Source organism: Polypterus senegalus, chromosome 12 (genome assembly GCF_016835505.1).
Source record: "Polypterus senegalus isolate Bchr_013 chromosome 12, ASM1683550v1, whole genome shotgun sequence".
Taxonomy (NCBI): Eukaryota; Metazoa; Chordata; class Cladistia; order Polypteriformes; family Polypteridae; genus Polypterus; species Polypterus senegalus.
This window is the reverse complement of record NC_053165.1, coordinates 18,465,546-18,483,698: the sequence shown is the minus strand read 5'-3', so window position 1 is coordinate 18,483,698 and position 18,153 is coordinate 18,465,546.

Genomic DNA, 18,153 nt, shown 5'->3' with positions numbered 1-18,153 from the left:
CTCCAGCAGACCCCGTGACCCTGTGTTTGGATTCAGCGGGTTGGAAAATGGATGGATGGATCATTAATTTATAGAGATATTTTGTTGCCCTTTTGTTCACAAGCCAGGGTTGAACATTATCCTTCCTTTAGTAGGGCTTTTTGATTCAATTTTGGAAGTTTAGGGTTGTCTTGCCAGTGTGACACCCACTAAAGTGTGATAACATTTGTTTAAATTTGGTGATAGACTCAACAACAACAACAACATTTATTTATATAGCACATTTTCATACAAACAGTAGCTCAAAGTGCTTTACATAATAAAAGAATAGAAAAATAAAAGACACAATAAGAAAAAGAAAATAAATCAACATTAATTAACATCGAATAAAAGTAATGTCCAATGGCCAGGGGGGACAAAAAAAACAAAAAAAAAAAAACTCCAGACGGCTGCAGAAAAAAATAAAACCTGTAGGGATTCCAGACCATGAGACCGCCAGTCCCCTCTGGGCATTCTACCTAACATAAATGAAACAGTCCTCTTTGGATTTAGGGTTCTCATGGAAGGGCTTGATGATGATGATGGTCACGTAGACTTCTGCCTTTTAATCCATCCATCATTGTTGGAGCATCATGAAGCTTTGAGTAGGTGGTGGTGGCGCAGGCCACCACCACAAAGAAACCGGAAAAAGAAACAGAAAAGAGAGTAGGGGTCAGTACGAATTTTAGAGCCACCATGAGTAGTTATTATGAGGAAATTGAACATACAGAGTATCAGGATTAAGTTAAATTAAGTTAAATTGAAGTTATAAAAAGGCCATGTTAAAGTAATGTGTTTTCAGCAGTGTTTTAAAGTGCTCTACTGTATCAGCCTGGTGAATTCCTATTGGCAGGCTATTCCAGATTTTAGGTGCATAGCAGCAGAAGGCCGCCTCACCACTTCTTTTAAGTTTTGTTCTTGGAATTCTAAGGAGACACTCATTTGAGGATCTGAGGTTACGATTTGGAATATAAGGTGTCAGACATTCCGATATATAAGATGGGGCGAGATTATTTAAGGCTTTATAAACCATAAGCAGAATTTTAAAGTCAATCCTGAATGACACAGGTAACCAGTGTAGTGACATCAAAACTGGAGAAATGTGTTCAGATTTTCTTTTCCTAGGATTCTAGCAGCTGCATTCTGCACTAGTTGCAAACGTTTTATGTCTTTTTTGGGTAGTCCTGAGAGGAGTGCGTTACAGTAATCTAGTCGACTGAAAACAAATTCTCAGCATCTTTCAGTGATATATGAGGTCTAACTTTACTTATGTTTCTTAAGTGAAAAAATGCTGTCCTAGAGATCTGATTAATATGTGATTTAAAATTCAGATTACAGTCAACAATTACCTCCGTCTTGACTTTTAATCCTAATGTATCCAGTTTATTTCTAATAACCTCATTGTATCCATTATTGCTGATCACTAAGATTTCAGTTTTCTCTTTATTTAACTTGAGAAAATTACTATTCATCCATTCTGAGATACAAGTCAGACATTGTGTTAGTGAATCAAGAGAATCAGGGTCATCAGGTGCTATTGATAAGTACAGCTGTGTGTCATCAGCATAGCTGTGGTAACTCACGTTATGCCCTGAGATAATCTGACCTAACGGAAGCATGTAGATTGAGAATAACAGCGGACCCAGGATAGAGCCTTGTGGAACACCATATCGGATATCATGTGTCTTCGAGTTGTAATTATCACAACTAACAAAATATTTTCTCCCTGTCAGGTAGGATTCAAGCCAATTTAAGACACTGCCAGAGAGGCCCACCCATTGACTAAGGCGATTTCTAAGAATATTATGATCAATGGTGTCAAATGCAGCACTCAGATCTAAGAGGATGAGAACAGATAAATGGCCTCTGTCTGCGTTCATTCGCAAATCATTTACTACTTTAACGAGTGCACAGCAAAACCATACATGTTGTGGATTTAACCAATTTCTGTCAGTAGTATACTATACGTTTAGTAAGCTAACCATGCTATACCAGTCACTACCATTAGATGGCAGCATGAAACCACGAGTGAGTTGGAGATCATTATTAGCTGCATTATTAGCTACACTTTCATTGCATCTCCCATCCTCACTGTTTGTCCTCTTGAATTTTAGATTAGTGAAGTAGAACATTTCCATGACAAAAGTGCATAATGTCACAATTCATTGTTTCCCAAATGGATGGATGGATCTTTAATTTATAGAGATATTTTGTTGCCCTTTTGTTCACAAGCCAGGGTTGAACATTATCCTTCCTTTAGTAGGGCTTTTTGATTCAATTTTGGAAGTTTAGGGTTGTCTTGCCAGTGTGACACCCACTAAAGTGTGATAACATTTGTTTAAATTTGGTGATAGACTCAACAACAACAACAACATTTATTTATATAGCACATTTTCATACAAACAGTAGCTCAAAGTGCTTTACATAATAAAGAATAGAAAAATAAAAGACACAATAAGAAAAAAAAATAAATCAACATTAATTAACATCGAATAAGAGTAAGGTCCAATGGCCAGGGGGGACAAAAAAAAAAAAAAACTCCAGACGGCTGGAGAAAAAATAAAATCTGTAGGGATTCCAGACCATGAGACCGCCAGTCCCTCTGGGCATTCTACCTAACATAAATGAAACAGTCCTCTTTGGATTTAGGGTTCTCATGGAAGGGCTTGATGATGATGATGGTCACGTAGACTTCTGCCTTTTAATCCATCCATCATTGTTGGAGCATCATGAAGCTTTGAGTAGGTGGTGGTGGCGCAGGCCACCACCACAAAGAAACCGGAAAAAGAAACAGAAAAGAGAGTAGGGGTCAGTACGAATTTTAGAGCCACCATGAATAGTTATTATGAGGAAATTGAACATACAGAGTATCAGGATTAAGTTAAATTAAGTTAAATTGAAGTTATAAAAAGGCCATGTTAAAGTAATGTGTTTTCAGCAGTGTTTTAAAGTGCTCTACTGTATCAGCCTGGCGAATTCCTATTGGCAGGCTATTCCAGATTTTAGGTGCATAGCAGCAGAAGCCGCCTCACCACTTCTTTTAAGTTTTGTTCTTGGAATTCTAAGGAGACACTCATTTGAGGATCTGAGGTTACGATTTGGAATATAAGGTGTCAGACATTCTGATATATAAGATGGGGCGAGATTATTTAAGGCTTTATAAACCATAAGCAGAATTTTAAAGTCAATCCTGAATGACACAGGTAACCAGTGTAGTGACATCAAAACTGGAGAAATGTGTTCAGATTTTCTTTTCCTAGGATTCTAGCAGCTGCATTCTGCACTAGTTGCAAACGATTTTATGTCTTTTTTGGGTAGTCCTGAGAGGAGTGCGTTACAGTAATCTAGTCGACTGAAAACAAATGCGTGAACTAATTTCTCAGCATCTTTCAGTGATATAAGACGTCTAACTTTACTTATGTTTCTTAAGTGAAAAAATGCTGTCCTAGAGATCTGATTAATATGTGATTTAAAATTCAGATTACAGTCAACAATTACCTCCGTCTTGACTTTTAATCCTAATGTATCCAGTTTATTTCTAATAACCTCATTGTATCCATTATTGCTGATCACTAAGATTTCAGTTTTCTCTTTATTTAACTTGAGAAAATTACTATTCATCCATTCTGAGATACAAGTCAGACATTGTGTTAGTGAATCAAGAGAATCGGGGTCATCAGGTGCTATTGATAAGTACAGCTGTGTGTCATCAGCATAGCTGTGGTAACTCACGTTATGCCCTGAGATAATCTGACCTAACGGAAGCATGTAGATTGAGAATAACAGCGGACCCAGGATAGAGCCTTGTGGAACACCATATCGGATATCATGTGTCTTCGAGTTGTAATTATCACAACTAACAAAATATTTTCTCCCTGTCAGGTAGGATTCAAGCCAATTAAGACACTGCCAGAGAGGCCCACCCATTGACTAAGGCGATTTCTAAGAATATTATGATCAATGGTGTCAAATGCGACACTCATATCTAAGAGGATGAGAACAGATAAATGGCCTCTGTCTGCGTTCATTCGCAAATCATTTACTACTTTAACGAGTGCACAGCAAAACCATACATGTTGTGGATTTAACCCAATTTCTGTCAGTAGTATACTATACGTTTAGTAAGCTAACCATGCTATACCAGTCACTACCATTAGATGGCAGCATGAAACCACGAGTGAGTTGGAGATCATTATTAGCTGCATTATTAGCTACACTTTCATTGCATCTCCCATCCTCACTGTTTGTCCTCTTGAATTTTAGATTAGTGAAGTAGAACATTTCCATGACAAAAGTGCATAATGTCACAATTCATTGTTTCCCTAACACTAAGAGGAACTAAAAAGACCACTCCACCATTATAATTCATATTAAAGTAGTTCAGATCCTCCTTCCCCACTAACTTCAATGCATTCTTCCACGTTTGGGAAAGTTCCCGAACATTTCCGCGTTTTCGCCAAATTCGAGGCAAAATCAATTCAGTGGGTTGCACTCATCAAAAGCTAGCAGCAAAAAGCCTGGACGCTCTTTATAAAAATGGTTTTCTTACAATCTTCTTATATAATACCGTGGCTGTTCGTTTGTCTGTCCAGGATTTTAAATCACCAGTAGCTCGCAAACTGTTTCACCTATTGACTTGAAATTTGGTACACATATACTACGTGACGTCTACGAATGAAAACTAGGAATGCTCAAGTCAAGTGTATTCACTGCACGTTATCGTGCAGTACGCCGTTACTGATATGGAATATTACAAGTCTTGTAAAATGTACACTTTTCAGTTCAATAAAAAATTTAATAAAGTTTGAAAATGCAAAAAGGGAAATTTGGACCATTAATCAAGTAAACACTAGATTAATCGCAAGGATTAAAAGGGGCATCGAAAAAATACACTTTTGCAGTGGCCAAAAGAAAGATGGAAGACATTAGTAGGGCGGCAAGATAACTTGTAATACTTGTTTCTTCTTTTTCTTCTTCATCTGTTCCCACTTCTATGTGGGGTCGATGTTTTCTTATTTCTATGAGACTTTACGTTTTGTAGGGTTGGTACAATTCGTTTCTGTATTCATGTATGCAGTGCAACTGATATTAGATATATAATTTCGAACATGATGTATTAGCTCACTAGGCTTAACCTTCTATTGAATTGTAAGTTTTTTTTTATGTGTGTTTGTGACTGTATTTGTCTCAATATGAGCAGGTTTTATTTCAAACTGAAACTATAATTATTCTCCTCTAAATATGGAGTGATTATTGTGCCATTTTAAATGTATGTGTTTATATATTTATTATCTTAAATGCTACTTTGATTGGAGAAGACAAACACACACGTAAGAATGCTGTTGTCCTTGGTGCAGACTGCAAAATAAATCTGAACTTGAAACCTGGCTTTGAATCTGACATTTCCTTTTTTCTGCTTTATTCATTCTATTTTGCACTTAAAATAGGATTTTGCAAGTTTCACTAGGCTGGAAGCTATTCTGTGTGAATAAGTACATTCATCCTGTTGAGAACAGTTTAATTAGTCTGTAGTGAATTTATTGTGACAGTTACTGATTGCGGCAGTCTGGTTGTAATCAAAAATATTAAATGAACCCTTGTAATGAGGGGAAGATATCTGCATATAAAAATGATGACCAGCAATTAAAAGTAAATAAGCATAATAAATAAAATTAATATGACTTTAAAAAGATAAAGTTCTGGTTCAGCGATATATCAATAAATGAAGTTGCTTACCTCAAGCACTAAAGTACAGTCACTCCTTCACTGTAGACATACAGCTAATAGGACAGAGCATCTGATGTCCAGTGCCTGCCTTGTGTGCTTAGGCCCATTGAGCCACCAAATGTTCAACACAAGAGCGGCATATGGGTTGTAAATATATGTCAAAAAATATGAGAATAAAATTTAGCCTACCTGGCTCATTTGTTACCTAATGGCTGATTTGCTCCATTGTCTCATCCAGGCAGTTCTTGCAGTTACATGAGCTACAGAATCACCACCTTAAGGCAGGAAAGTGTAGGAAAAGAAATAATCTGAAAATTGTCAGCAAAGTTTTATTTTTGTACTTCACATTGTAACCAAACTGTTAACAATGTACAAATTGAACTTTAAGCGATATGTTGTTAAATTCTTGAATCTCTCCATCTATCATTCCAGTTGTTTAAAACTGCTTATTGGAGCTCAGAAATGATGGAAGTTGAGAAACTGGAGCCTGGGGCCTATCCAGATTGGAAACAATACAGTTTTTATTGAAAAGTATACTAAATGATCATGTGCCCAACACTTGAATGGCTCCTTTTTGTGCTAAATCGTAGACTTGTATGGCCATTAATGAGAAACATTTCATAAGATGTTATAAGCTCCCAGCCTCAATCTTGATTCTCATTGTAAGATACAGTCATTTTGAAATACCTAAGGCATCTTTTATTTAAGAAAGTCAAAAGCAAGATAAGAAAAACACATCTAGAGTGGAAGGTGCTCAGCAGTCCTGTGCAGTAAAAACAAACAATAAGTATCCTTGTGTGTTTTATTATTTCTGTGTGAACTTGCTTCTGGCTGTAACTAAGACATTCTGCACCACTTGTACCCAGTACATTACCAAACAAAAGGTGAGATAATAACAATTAATACTCTTTATTTTGTTCTCAATAAGAATTTAAATCACTTTTGCACATCACAATTTCTTTGAGAAATCCCAGCATGCCTTCCATACCTGTTATAGTACAGAAACGCCACTAACCCGTGTTATAAATGACATTCTAATATCCTCTAATGAGAGAGATTCTACAATACTTAATGTTGTTAGATATAAGCACAACGTTTGGCACCATTAAACATTCTATTTTATTATACATGCTGGAAAATTTCATTGGGCCCACAAGCACTGTCCTTACCTGGTTGAGTTGGTATTTATCAAATTTGATTCCAGTACTAACAGAAATGTGCTTCCATCATTATACTCAAAAGTGTAAATATGGTGTCCTGCAGGGCCCAGTGCGGGGACCTTCACTTTACATGCTTCCTTTGGGTACTATCGTTATGAAACATAAGTTAATTTCCACTCGTATTCCATTGACACCCAACTGTAGCTTTCTTTTAGAGTAAATGATGTTTTTGTAATAGCATTCTTAATTTAATTTGTCAGAGAGCAAAAGGAGTGGATAGATGAAAAATAAAAAAGAGAAATGTTATTTCTGCTTTTGAAAATTTTAGACCCATTTCTAACCTGCCTTTCTTAAGTAAAATTTTATAGAAGGCAGTCATTATGCAGTTAAATAATCATCTCAATAAACATGCTATTCTTGATAAATTTCAGTCGGGTTTCAGAACAAATCACAGCACAGAAACTGCACTCGTTAAAGTAGTAAATGACTTGCAGGTGAATGCAGACAGAGGCCGTGTATCTGTCCTCATCCTCTTAGATCTGAGTGTCGCATTTGACACCATTGATTACAACATTCTTAGAAATCGCCTTAGTCAATGGGTGGGCCTCTCTGGGAGAGTCTGAAATTAGTTTGAATCCTACCTGACAGGGAGAAAATTCTTTGTTAGTTGTGTGTCAAAAATTGTAAAAAGTTATTCAGAGGGATGCAGCACTTTTGGAATTGCTAAGATATTGGTGTGTGATCACAGAACCATCAAACATTTTGTTGCAAATAGTCAACAGGGTCGCAAGAAATAGTGTTGAGAACAAAAGATTGGCAAATTAGCTGCCAAAGATTTGAGAAGAATCAAACGTGAAGCTACCAGGAACCCATTATCCTCCAGTACTTTCATATTCCAGAGCTGCAACCTACCTGGAGTGCCCAGAAGTACAAGGTGTTCAGTGCTCAAAGACATGGCCAAGGTAAGGAGGGCAGAAACCCAACCACCACTGAACAAGAAACATAAGTTGAAACGTCAAAACTGGGCCAAGAAATATCTGAAGACAGATTTTTTCAAAGGTTTTATGGACCGATGAGATGAGAGTGACTCTTGATGGACCAGATGGATGGACCTGTGGATCAGTAATGGGCACAGAGCTCCACTCCAACGTGGAGGTGGGGTACTGGTATAAGCTGGTATTTTTAAAGATGAGCTAGTTGGACCTTTTACATTGAAGATGAACTCAAAATCAACTCCCAAACCTACTGCCAGTTTTTAAAGACACTTTCTTCAAACAGTGATACAGGAAAAAGACCATGATTTTTATGCAGGCCAATGCTCCATCACTTGCATCGAAGTTCTCCACTGCGTGGCCAGCCAGTAAAGGCTTTTAAAGATGAAGGAATAATGACATGGCCCCCCTTCCTCATCTGACCTAAACCCTATCGAGAACTTGTGGGCACTTCTTAAACGCTAGATTTACGGGGAGAAAAACAATACACCTCTCTGAAGAGTGTCTGGGAGGCTGTAGTCACTGCTCCACAAAAAGCTGATCGTCAACAGATCAAGAAACTGACAGACTCCATGAATGGAAAGAAAGGCTTATGACTGTTATTGGAAAGAAGGGTGGCTATATTGGTCATTGATTGATTGATTGATTTTTTTAAATGTCAGAGATGTTTATTTGTAAATTTTGAGGTGTTTGTTTATTATTCTCACTATAACAGATGAAAATGAAACAAGTGAGATGGGAAAATTTTCACTTTTCTCTATTCTTTTCCTTTAGTTGCATAATAAATCTGCACACTAATAGTTGCCTAATAATTGTGAGAACACATATGTATTAGACTCCTGATGATGTTCACACTCACATTTCCTTATGATTTACTTTATTTTCTTTTTGTGAAACATTCAGGTTTCAGGTTTATTAACATTTTGGATTGACTGATAGCACTGTGTTTGTTCCATATTAAAATTAATCCTCTTTTTAATAATGTTAAGATATAAAATACAACTTGCCTAATAATTCTGCACTCCCTGTAAATGAACCTATTTTACTTAAGTTTATTACTTTGTTATGGTCCTCAGTGTTGTCATTAAGAACTGAGCTGTTCACATGGCAGACTCCATGAAGCTTGTTGTAATGAAGGACATCCAGTAGGTGGAGCCATTAGTAATGGTGATCTTGACTATATTTTGTTTAAGATACCAATTTCCCTTGACAAACTGCACAGGTCACCGTTTTTGATTGGTGTAATGGCCAACCGACTAGTAAAATAAACCAAAAAAATAAATAAATAATTAGTACTAAATGTTGCCAAAGATCCCTGAAGCAAAAGGGAGACAAAGAAAAAAAACTGTAATGCTAAATGCTGTGTTTCAACAAGATTTTTTTTTTTTTATTTGTTATTTATAAATTATTTTTGATATTTGTATGCAGTTTCTCCTATATTTCTTTTTGATTTAGTATTTATGTGCTGTCAATTTAAGTGAGTGCATTCTATGTGGTCTGTGGGTGGTATCCCAAGAAGCAGGGTCACCCTGATGCCGCCTCTCCTGAGACCTGCCTCTTGCAACTTAAATCCTAGAGACAAAGACCTCAGGATTGGCTCAATGGCATTCTTTTACAGTTCTTGTAAATATAATTTGATTTCTTATTTATGGACTTTTAAGCTTCTGTTTTTGCCTATTGCTGCTATCTTTTTGTATTTTCCCATCTTTGGCTAAAAATCTCTTAATTTATAGAGATTACAGTTTGGTATTTGTTTCTAAAACAGCTTTCCCATGGTTGTATCTCCCTTGTATAATCTCAGATATTTATAACCTTTTTGAACTTTCAAATCCAACTTCCTATTTTGGGGCCTGCTAGACCAGAATCCAGCAGGTAGTTGTAAGGGGCCAAGCCAGTCTGAAGTGAGCCTCTTCTGGGCTGGTCAGTGAAGGTCCTGGCCTGCTTTATGCTCATTTTGGAGGACTCAGCCCCATTTTGGCTCGTGTGAGACTCTACCTCATAAAACTAAAAGTCCTGGCTGCAAACAATCTTCATGTTGGCATTTTTGATTCAGTCTTGTTTCATTTTTGGATTGTTGTAATTTATTTTTCTGGTTATTTATAATTTTTATCAATATTTTAATAAACCAATTGTGTGTTTTGTTTTTTTTTCTATGGCCATCATCACTTTGTTGCAATTTTTGCATTGTATCACCTATATGTTTAGGATCACCATGTTATTGTATTACTGCTAGGTTCTCGGGCTTAGATTGTTTTCTACTTCATTGTTTTTAAATTGTTGTTTTTTATGTTTTCATGTCATTTCTGTTAGATTTATCATTTACTTCTTGTGCAATGTGTCTTTAAATGTTCAGCGATTGTTGTGCTTTGTGAGTGGAACACAGGGATGAAGGGGAAGAAGAGAACCCAGGAACCAGCCCTAGATGGGATTGGCACACAAGCAGAGGGCACACTTACATACGCCATCATAAGAAGTGTTGGCCATTCTATTCCAAAGGTTCCATCATGGCTAATTTCTAGTTTCTTCAAGTAACGATCTACCAGGCTCCTATCATAATGGTAGGAAAGAAGAATTTGGCTGCTTCATTCTTTCTTCTGCCTTAAAAGTCATCACATCCCATCCAGGAATGAAATAAATTCTTCTCATTAGAGCAAAAATTGCATGAGGAAAGCAGTTTATTATCCTAGGGAGAATGCTGCCATCTTTTCTGTCATTTTGTTTATCAACGACTTGGGGCAGTACAGTACCCATTTCTTCATCTGTTAATGAGGGCCTGTGGGTGAATTACACTTCTCTAACATCCAAATGTTTGCTCAGACCAGAGGCAAGGATGTCAGTTCTCTTTTTGTGCTGCTGAGTAAGAAGGTCTTCTGATCCAGAGGGGATCATTATTTGAGATTTCAGTAGGAGTTTGGAGACATCACAATCCTCCCAGAAGCTGACTTCAGTACCTGTCAAGAAATGTAAAGTATTAAGATGCACAAGCGATCTGATGCATGTACATATTGGATGTCTTTTATTTGTCCTTGCTCTTGGATCTCATGCATTTCTGAGTTTTTCCTCATGTTCCCAAGAAGTGCTAATATCTAAAAGTTAACTTGTCCTTCTTACTCTCTTTTTTTGAATTGTTCCCGGTTGGCCTTTAAAAGCTACACAGTTCTTACGAATTAAGTTAGTGTAATGGGCTAGAATTCAGTATTCTAAAGAAAATGACATTTCTGTGTGTTGATTAGTATAATGGGCTATAAACCAGTGTTTTAAAGAAAAGGCAGAAAATTCAGCTATAGGTTATTGTTAATGGTTATCTATCACCTGCTTTGATTAAGTATCTCATCCACACAAAATATGGTGATAACAGAACTGTCTGCTTCCTTTGAAAATTAACAGGTTCTGGGGACATTGGTTTCTAATCAAGTACTTTTTGATAGCTGGCCACAATACCATTGTTGAACCAAAGTAAATGCGTTTACACTCATTTTTCTAGAGGAGGAAATTGGCTTGCACCATTGCTTCACTGATTGCCATGTTGATCTATGCAGAAACTGAAGCATATATATATTTCTGGTAAAATGAGAATAAAGCAGAACAGAGAAGGATGGTCTGAGACTTGGGACTGCTGCCTGTTTCTTTTATGCTTTTCACCATATCGCTGTGGCTACACCCTGTAGGCTTGCGCCACCACCATCTACTCAAAGCACCGTGATGTTCCAACAATGATGGATGGATTAAAAGCCAGAAGTCTGTATGACCATCAACATCAAGTGACTCCATGAGAACCCTAACTACAAAGAGGACTGTTTCATTTATGTTAGGTAGAATGCCCAGAGGGGACTGGGTGGTCCTGTGGCCTGGAACCCCTGCAGATTTTATTTTTTTTCTCCAGCCGTCTGGAGTTTTTTTTGTTTTGTTTTTTCTGTCCACCCAGGCCATCAGACCTTACTGTTTTCTATGTTAACTAATGTTGTCTTATTTTAATTTCTTATTTTGTCTTTTATTTTTATCTTCATTATGTAAAACACTTTGAGCTACTTTTTGTATGAAAATGTGCTATATAAATAAATGTTGTTGTTGTTGTACCTGGCCCAGGATCCCCTAGACCGTGAGGTCGGTAACATTAGCATTGCTGCCTCATGGATGTAGCATTCTGGGTTTTAAATCCTATTTCTAGTTGCTCGTTCTACTCGTGTTTGCATAGGTTTTCCAAAAGAGAGTCTGAATTTCCTCCCAAAAATTCTTTTGTTAGGTTGATTGGTTGATTATATAATGCCTCAAAACATACTCATCCCCTTGGAAGGCTTCACGTTTTATTATTATAGAACACTGAATTTAATTTGGCTTTATTTATGTATTTATTTCTTTGGTAGATGCCTTAATCTATGGCAATGGAGATTAAAAGTTAAAATGAAAAAATGCAGCAAAATTCATGGAAATCTTGCATTAAAATTTGATGCAGTACACAACAAAACAACACTTTGGGAGAATATTTTTTTTTTGTAACAAGAAGATCCAAAAAATCCATGTATTATAAAAAAGGAGTGCTTGTTATAATATAATCACAGAGCACATTAATCATGCAGTGCCAATAAAATGTACTCACCTCTTGGAAGTTTTCACATTTTGTTGCACAAATAGGGTGGCACGCTGGTACAGTGGTTAAAGATCTGCCTCACCTCCTCATTCATTGGTCAAGAATCCTGTCTTCAGTTCAAACACACAGTTTTCTGGGAATGGTGCCTTTCCAGTTGACAGTCAATGCAGAGATTTCAGGTAGTAACTGTTAATAGTATTTTAGCAAAAAATGCACACATTTTGACCATATGAGCGGATTACAAACATGTGGATTAAGCAACACAGGTTATGTAAGATTTTTTTTTTTTCCGTTTTTCCCAATGGATGTTTTTCACATCATTTGCTGTTGTCAAGAATTGTGTTCTGTTGAAATTGAATCTTAAATATGTAATTTCCCCATTACAATATGAGATTAAACTGTTTTCTTAGTCAGCACTACAGTCTACATTGGGGCAAGTAACATATAAAAAATATAATTTTTCGGCGGAATATTTCATTAGGCTTCATTAACGTTTTTTCTTTATTTTTATTAACCACAATGCAATTTTTGTGGTTGATAGTTATAGACAACACCAGTGGCGGTGAGGTTGTCTATCAGTCAACTGGTGCTAAGTCTTGTGCCAAGTCTTGTCAATTTAGTCTGATTTCCTTTGACCTTGTATTAGAATAATCACATTCATAAAGTGGAACACTGAATACATGGATGAAGCAAAACCAACGTTTTTCTAACAATATTCACTCAGCTTACTTAGCAGTGATATTCTATAAATGAAGGATATCATGGCAAAGTGATGCATAGCAGTGAGAGGTCCTAGGCCAGAAAAAAGGACTTTTGAAGATTTCCTTGCTTATTTTAATTAATACATTCATAAGTATTCTTCATTTTCCCTTTTAATATAAGCCAAGTGTTTACAGTCATCCCTCCTCTTGTAGGGCTTTTCTTATAGGTTTATGATATACTGTATATACTCACATATAAGTCGGGTCTTGAAACCCAAAACATCGATCATAAAATCAGACCCTGACTTATATGCCCGTTCAAAAATGTGACACTTACATTTTTTCTCTTTACATCTTCTTGCTAATCTTGCATCAGTTTCTCAGACGCATCGAATTTTGTTACAGCAGCTCAGTTACCAATTTCTTTCACTACTTCAACGACGTTTATTTTAAAACCGGCTTCATATTTTCTTCTGATCGAATGCTCCATTGTAGATAAGGGATGCTCTTATGGTAAAGATGTACAAGGGTGTGAGATACAAAAAACACAAAACAGTGCAAACATTGCTTCGGAATAGTTCAGGTATTACAGTGTGGACATGTAGGCACAATACTAAGAAAAAAAAAGGCAGTGTGCGCCGTTTTTTACTCCCTTATGTGTGAGTTAGCATATCGTAATCTCTTAGACCAATAGCATGAGTTTTCCGCATTCGACTTATACGACCGACATTATAAAATACCAGAAATTATACAGTAAAATCAAGTCCTGACTTATCTGCGAGTATATACGGTATATAGTTGTTTTGCCAGCTCCCCATTTTAGGGTCTGCTCCAACTGAAGGTAGCAAGTAGTTTTAAGGGCCTAGCTTAGTCCAGGTGCTTCTCTGCATATTTTTGGAAGCCTCACAACAATTTTGCCTTTGCAGAAGCTCCATTTAACAACGCAGAGATCTGAAGAGATCTTGAATGAATTATCAGTTTGTGTAGCTGAAGCAGCACCCTTGATAACATTTATAAAATATTTGTAGAGGATAGTGAAGCAACTCGGCTGTTAGGTAAATAAATAAACTCTTTGGGCTTAATGGTCTTCTCTCTTTTGTCAACACACTTAAGTTCTTATTTTCTTAAGCATTGGTTATCATTGCTGTAACTTGTTATTGATTTTTATTATTTAAATCCTGCTTCACTCATCAGGGAGATGAAGCTTATTCCAAAAGTATTGAATGCAAGGCAGGACCCAAATCTGCATGGGATGCAGGTCAATAGCAAATCATACACTCGCATTCTCAGCACATTGGCAAAACCGGTTCATCTTTGAGGCATGGGAGGAAAATTAATACCCAGTGTCCCACCATGCAAGCATTAGGGGAGCACCAACATACTCCATACAGTAAGTGCCTAGCCTGGATTTGCACCAGAAGCTGTGAGGCAGAAATAATAATCACTTTACCACCATGACAGCGTTAAAGAAATTATGTTAATAAAACTAATTAAGTAATATAATATAATGTCAGTCATTTGTAAAATATCATTTACTATTAATCAAAATGTCAGGATTATACAATAGTTGCCTGTAGCTCTACAAGGTCAAATAGATCATTCTTTTCTTCATTGTTGCAAGTGTTATTATTCTTGTTCTCACGTAATGCCTCACTAGTGCTTTCTTTGTTTTCTTAATGGACAAACGCATTGTGATATTACAGAAGTTTTGACTGCTAAAATATTTTCGGTGCTAAGTTTGATAGGTTAATTTGAAATATGCTGTGGGTAAAGCAGTACAGTGTGTTAGCTGCACAAAAAGTCAAAGAAACCCCACATAAGAGTCTTGTCATGGAGCTCCTTGACTAATTATGGCAAAGATCACTGTATTATTGTAGTCTTTCCTCTATTTACCCTTTACCTGTTTTCTCAAAGGTAAGTGTATTCGTCAAGTTCGTTATTGGGTTGGTGTACTGTTGTACTTTAAGATGAACACACACATACATAACCTGTACACATTCACACAGACCCTAACCACAAAAGTGCCCCTTGAATGACACACACACTGATTAACCTTTAGCACTTTAAACCACACAAGTACTTTAGGAATAACAAAGCCTGTCACTCACCACTTCAAGAGACTTACCTATTATCGGCACAAACAACATACAATGTTTTAGTGATATCTCAGACCTAAATATTACTTTTGGTCTACAAGAATACATTTAAACATACAAAGACTCAGCAGTCTTGGCAATGGGTCATTTATCAGCCAAGAATACCTTCTTTACATACTGTTCCCTACTACTGAGTGGAGCTCTCACTCGCAGCCTTAATAAACCTCGCAGCCCAGTGGTAAAGGCAAATCTTGTAGAAGGAAAATTTTTATATTAACATAGAGAATAGCACATTAACATAAAAGAGCCATAAAAAGTAATTAAAAGCCTCTAAAATATTAAGATTAGGCATAAATTAGAATGTTGAGCCAATATGATAGGTTGAGCAAATAGCTAACTAAAAATCAGTTATATTGCATTATTTTTTAAGCTTACAGCAAAATATCCAGTCTAGGAAAGAACAGAAATTGACACATCGAAACCAGCTTCGGACAAGATAAGAGTTTGAGAACACCTGTGATTCAAGGCTAGGAAGCGATAACACAGAGAAGATGACTCTGAAAGGTGCGTATCGAAAACCAGCAGAAAGGCAACACAAGGCTTTTGCTGTAAGCAGGGTCATGCTGACATAATGCATGAGGTACTAATAGGAAAGTCTGAATATATATAGCCTTTAGAAAAAGCTTCCGAAAATGTTACAGATGACAAGGATGAATGTCCCAGGGCAGCGTTTGATTTAGCAATCGATGTTCATGATTCTTTTCTGATGACCGGTTACGTTTTTGTCTGTTCTTTTTCTTCTTCTTCTTCTCCTTTTCTTCTAACCTTGCTTTCAAAATGAGGAATATTTATTATAAAGTTTCATGCCGTGGTTTCACAATACATGATAGTTGCATGCACCTGATTGGCTGGCTGTCAATATGATGGATGAATTTTGCTCAGACTCTTTAATCTATCTTTTTCGCAGATAATAAAGTTTTTTTTTTTATATATTGCCTCATGTCCTCCTTTCCCAGGCTTTAAACCAAATTGTTGTCCCAGATGTCCATCCATAAAGTAATCAGTAGCCTGAGGCATGGCTCAGTCTTCCTTTCCCAGGCTGTAATACAATTTTAACACTATACTGTGAACAACTGTTATAAAAGTGAGGTGTAAGGGAAGATGCCATGCTTTGATTTGTCCTTAATGTAGTTCATCTGTTGTCTTGTCTTGAACAAAATATAATGAAAAATTAAACCAAAATGTACAGATTCTGTACCCCATAATAATCACTAAATTAACACTGAGTTTTAGGTAGCAGGTGTTTACTTTTTCCTACTAAGAATACAGTAAACACAAAACATATTTGTGCTGTGTTTTACAAAGTAGAGGCTTCTTACACCTAGCCCAGGTCATTGCCACTTGTCGACTTCTTATAAGATGTCTGAAGAAATGACCATCCTGGCAGTTTTACACATGAACACCTGGGATCCTCAAGGAGTTCCAACTTTAGGAGTGACTCCATGAAAGGATTTATTAGATAACTGGAAGCTGCAGCACATTTTCTACCTGAAGAAGCACCAATACACACCATAGTATACAAAGGAAATCTCGCTACGTAGAAAGCCACCAACCCCCCAACTTCTGCCCATATCCAAACCATTACTTATCCCTTCTCATTTGTGGATTATACCAGAAGAGGTTGAGGAAATGCAAGTGCAGTGGAGCTCTGAGTCTCATTTCTGTCACAGATGCATCTTTAGGATGTTGATCGCCAAGCTTATCATCATAGTAGTCAAGACAGATGGCTCAACTATAGGTCTGTAAGTGACAGGAGAGGAGTCCATTGTTTTTTTTTTGTTTGTTTTTTTTTAATTAAATCTTTATTTAAACACTAAATGACAGGAAGATGTATGTGGAATTAATGAACACTTTCAGACAGGAACTTAACATTTTTCTTCTTTTGTCAACTGGAAATGGCAGCGAAACTCCACTTGTTTCCTAAATTTTTTTTGAAGAGAAAGTCTAAGTTTTGCTGTGAATTCAATTTCAATGGTTTTGTTCATCATTAGTGCAGTGCTGCTAGTACCACAACAACTGAATTCATAGTTATCGAATAACTGAGAAGTCGTGTCACTATTGTGTTATCACCTAAAGAGATAGAAAAGAAGTTGCTTGTTTTATGGTTTGCTTTAGTGCCAGTTAAAATCAGTTTAGTTTTGTTGCAGTTTACAAAGTTGTGTTAAATCATAAATGCAGTATCAGTAAGACAGGTCATGAGCCTAGATGATCTCTGAAGAACACTTATTTTATCAGAGGAAAAACAAAATGCATGTAACCATCTGCATAAAAATGATAATAAGGCATAATGGCATAAAAAATAATTCAAGAGGAAACATTTAAGTCCAGGAAAAGCATAGACCATGAGAAGATCCTTGAGGGATTTTTTTACATCTGTTGCCAAGATTGACAAACTCAAGCCTGTCCCTGAGGTAGGACTTGAACCATGTAGCCCAGTACTAGAGAGTCAGAGTTTCCTCCTTTCTAGACAATTAGACAGAGCGATCATCTGTATCCAGTGCTAACACTGAAGGCTAACAGGATTAAGAGACTAATAAGCCAAGAATCTGCTCCCATAAGTAAATCATCTGTTACCATGAGCAGAGATTCATGAATGTACTTTGGCAGAAGGCAGACTGAAATTATACAATCAAATTGTCAAAGGTTTTAAAATGTGTTAGCAATATAATGTATGCACTCAAGAATATTGGACAGGGAAACTTTGATATACTAAAGAGAAGATGGAGGGTGCAAGTGAAACAGGGTTAATTTCTGTTAAATATTATACCTATCTCTCTCTCTCTCTGTATATATTGTGAAGAGGGGGGCTGA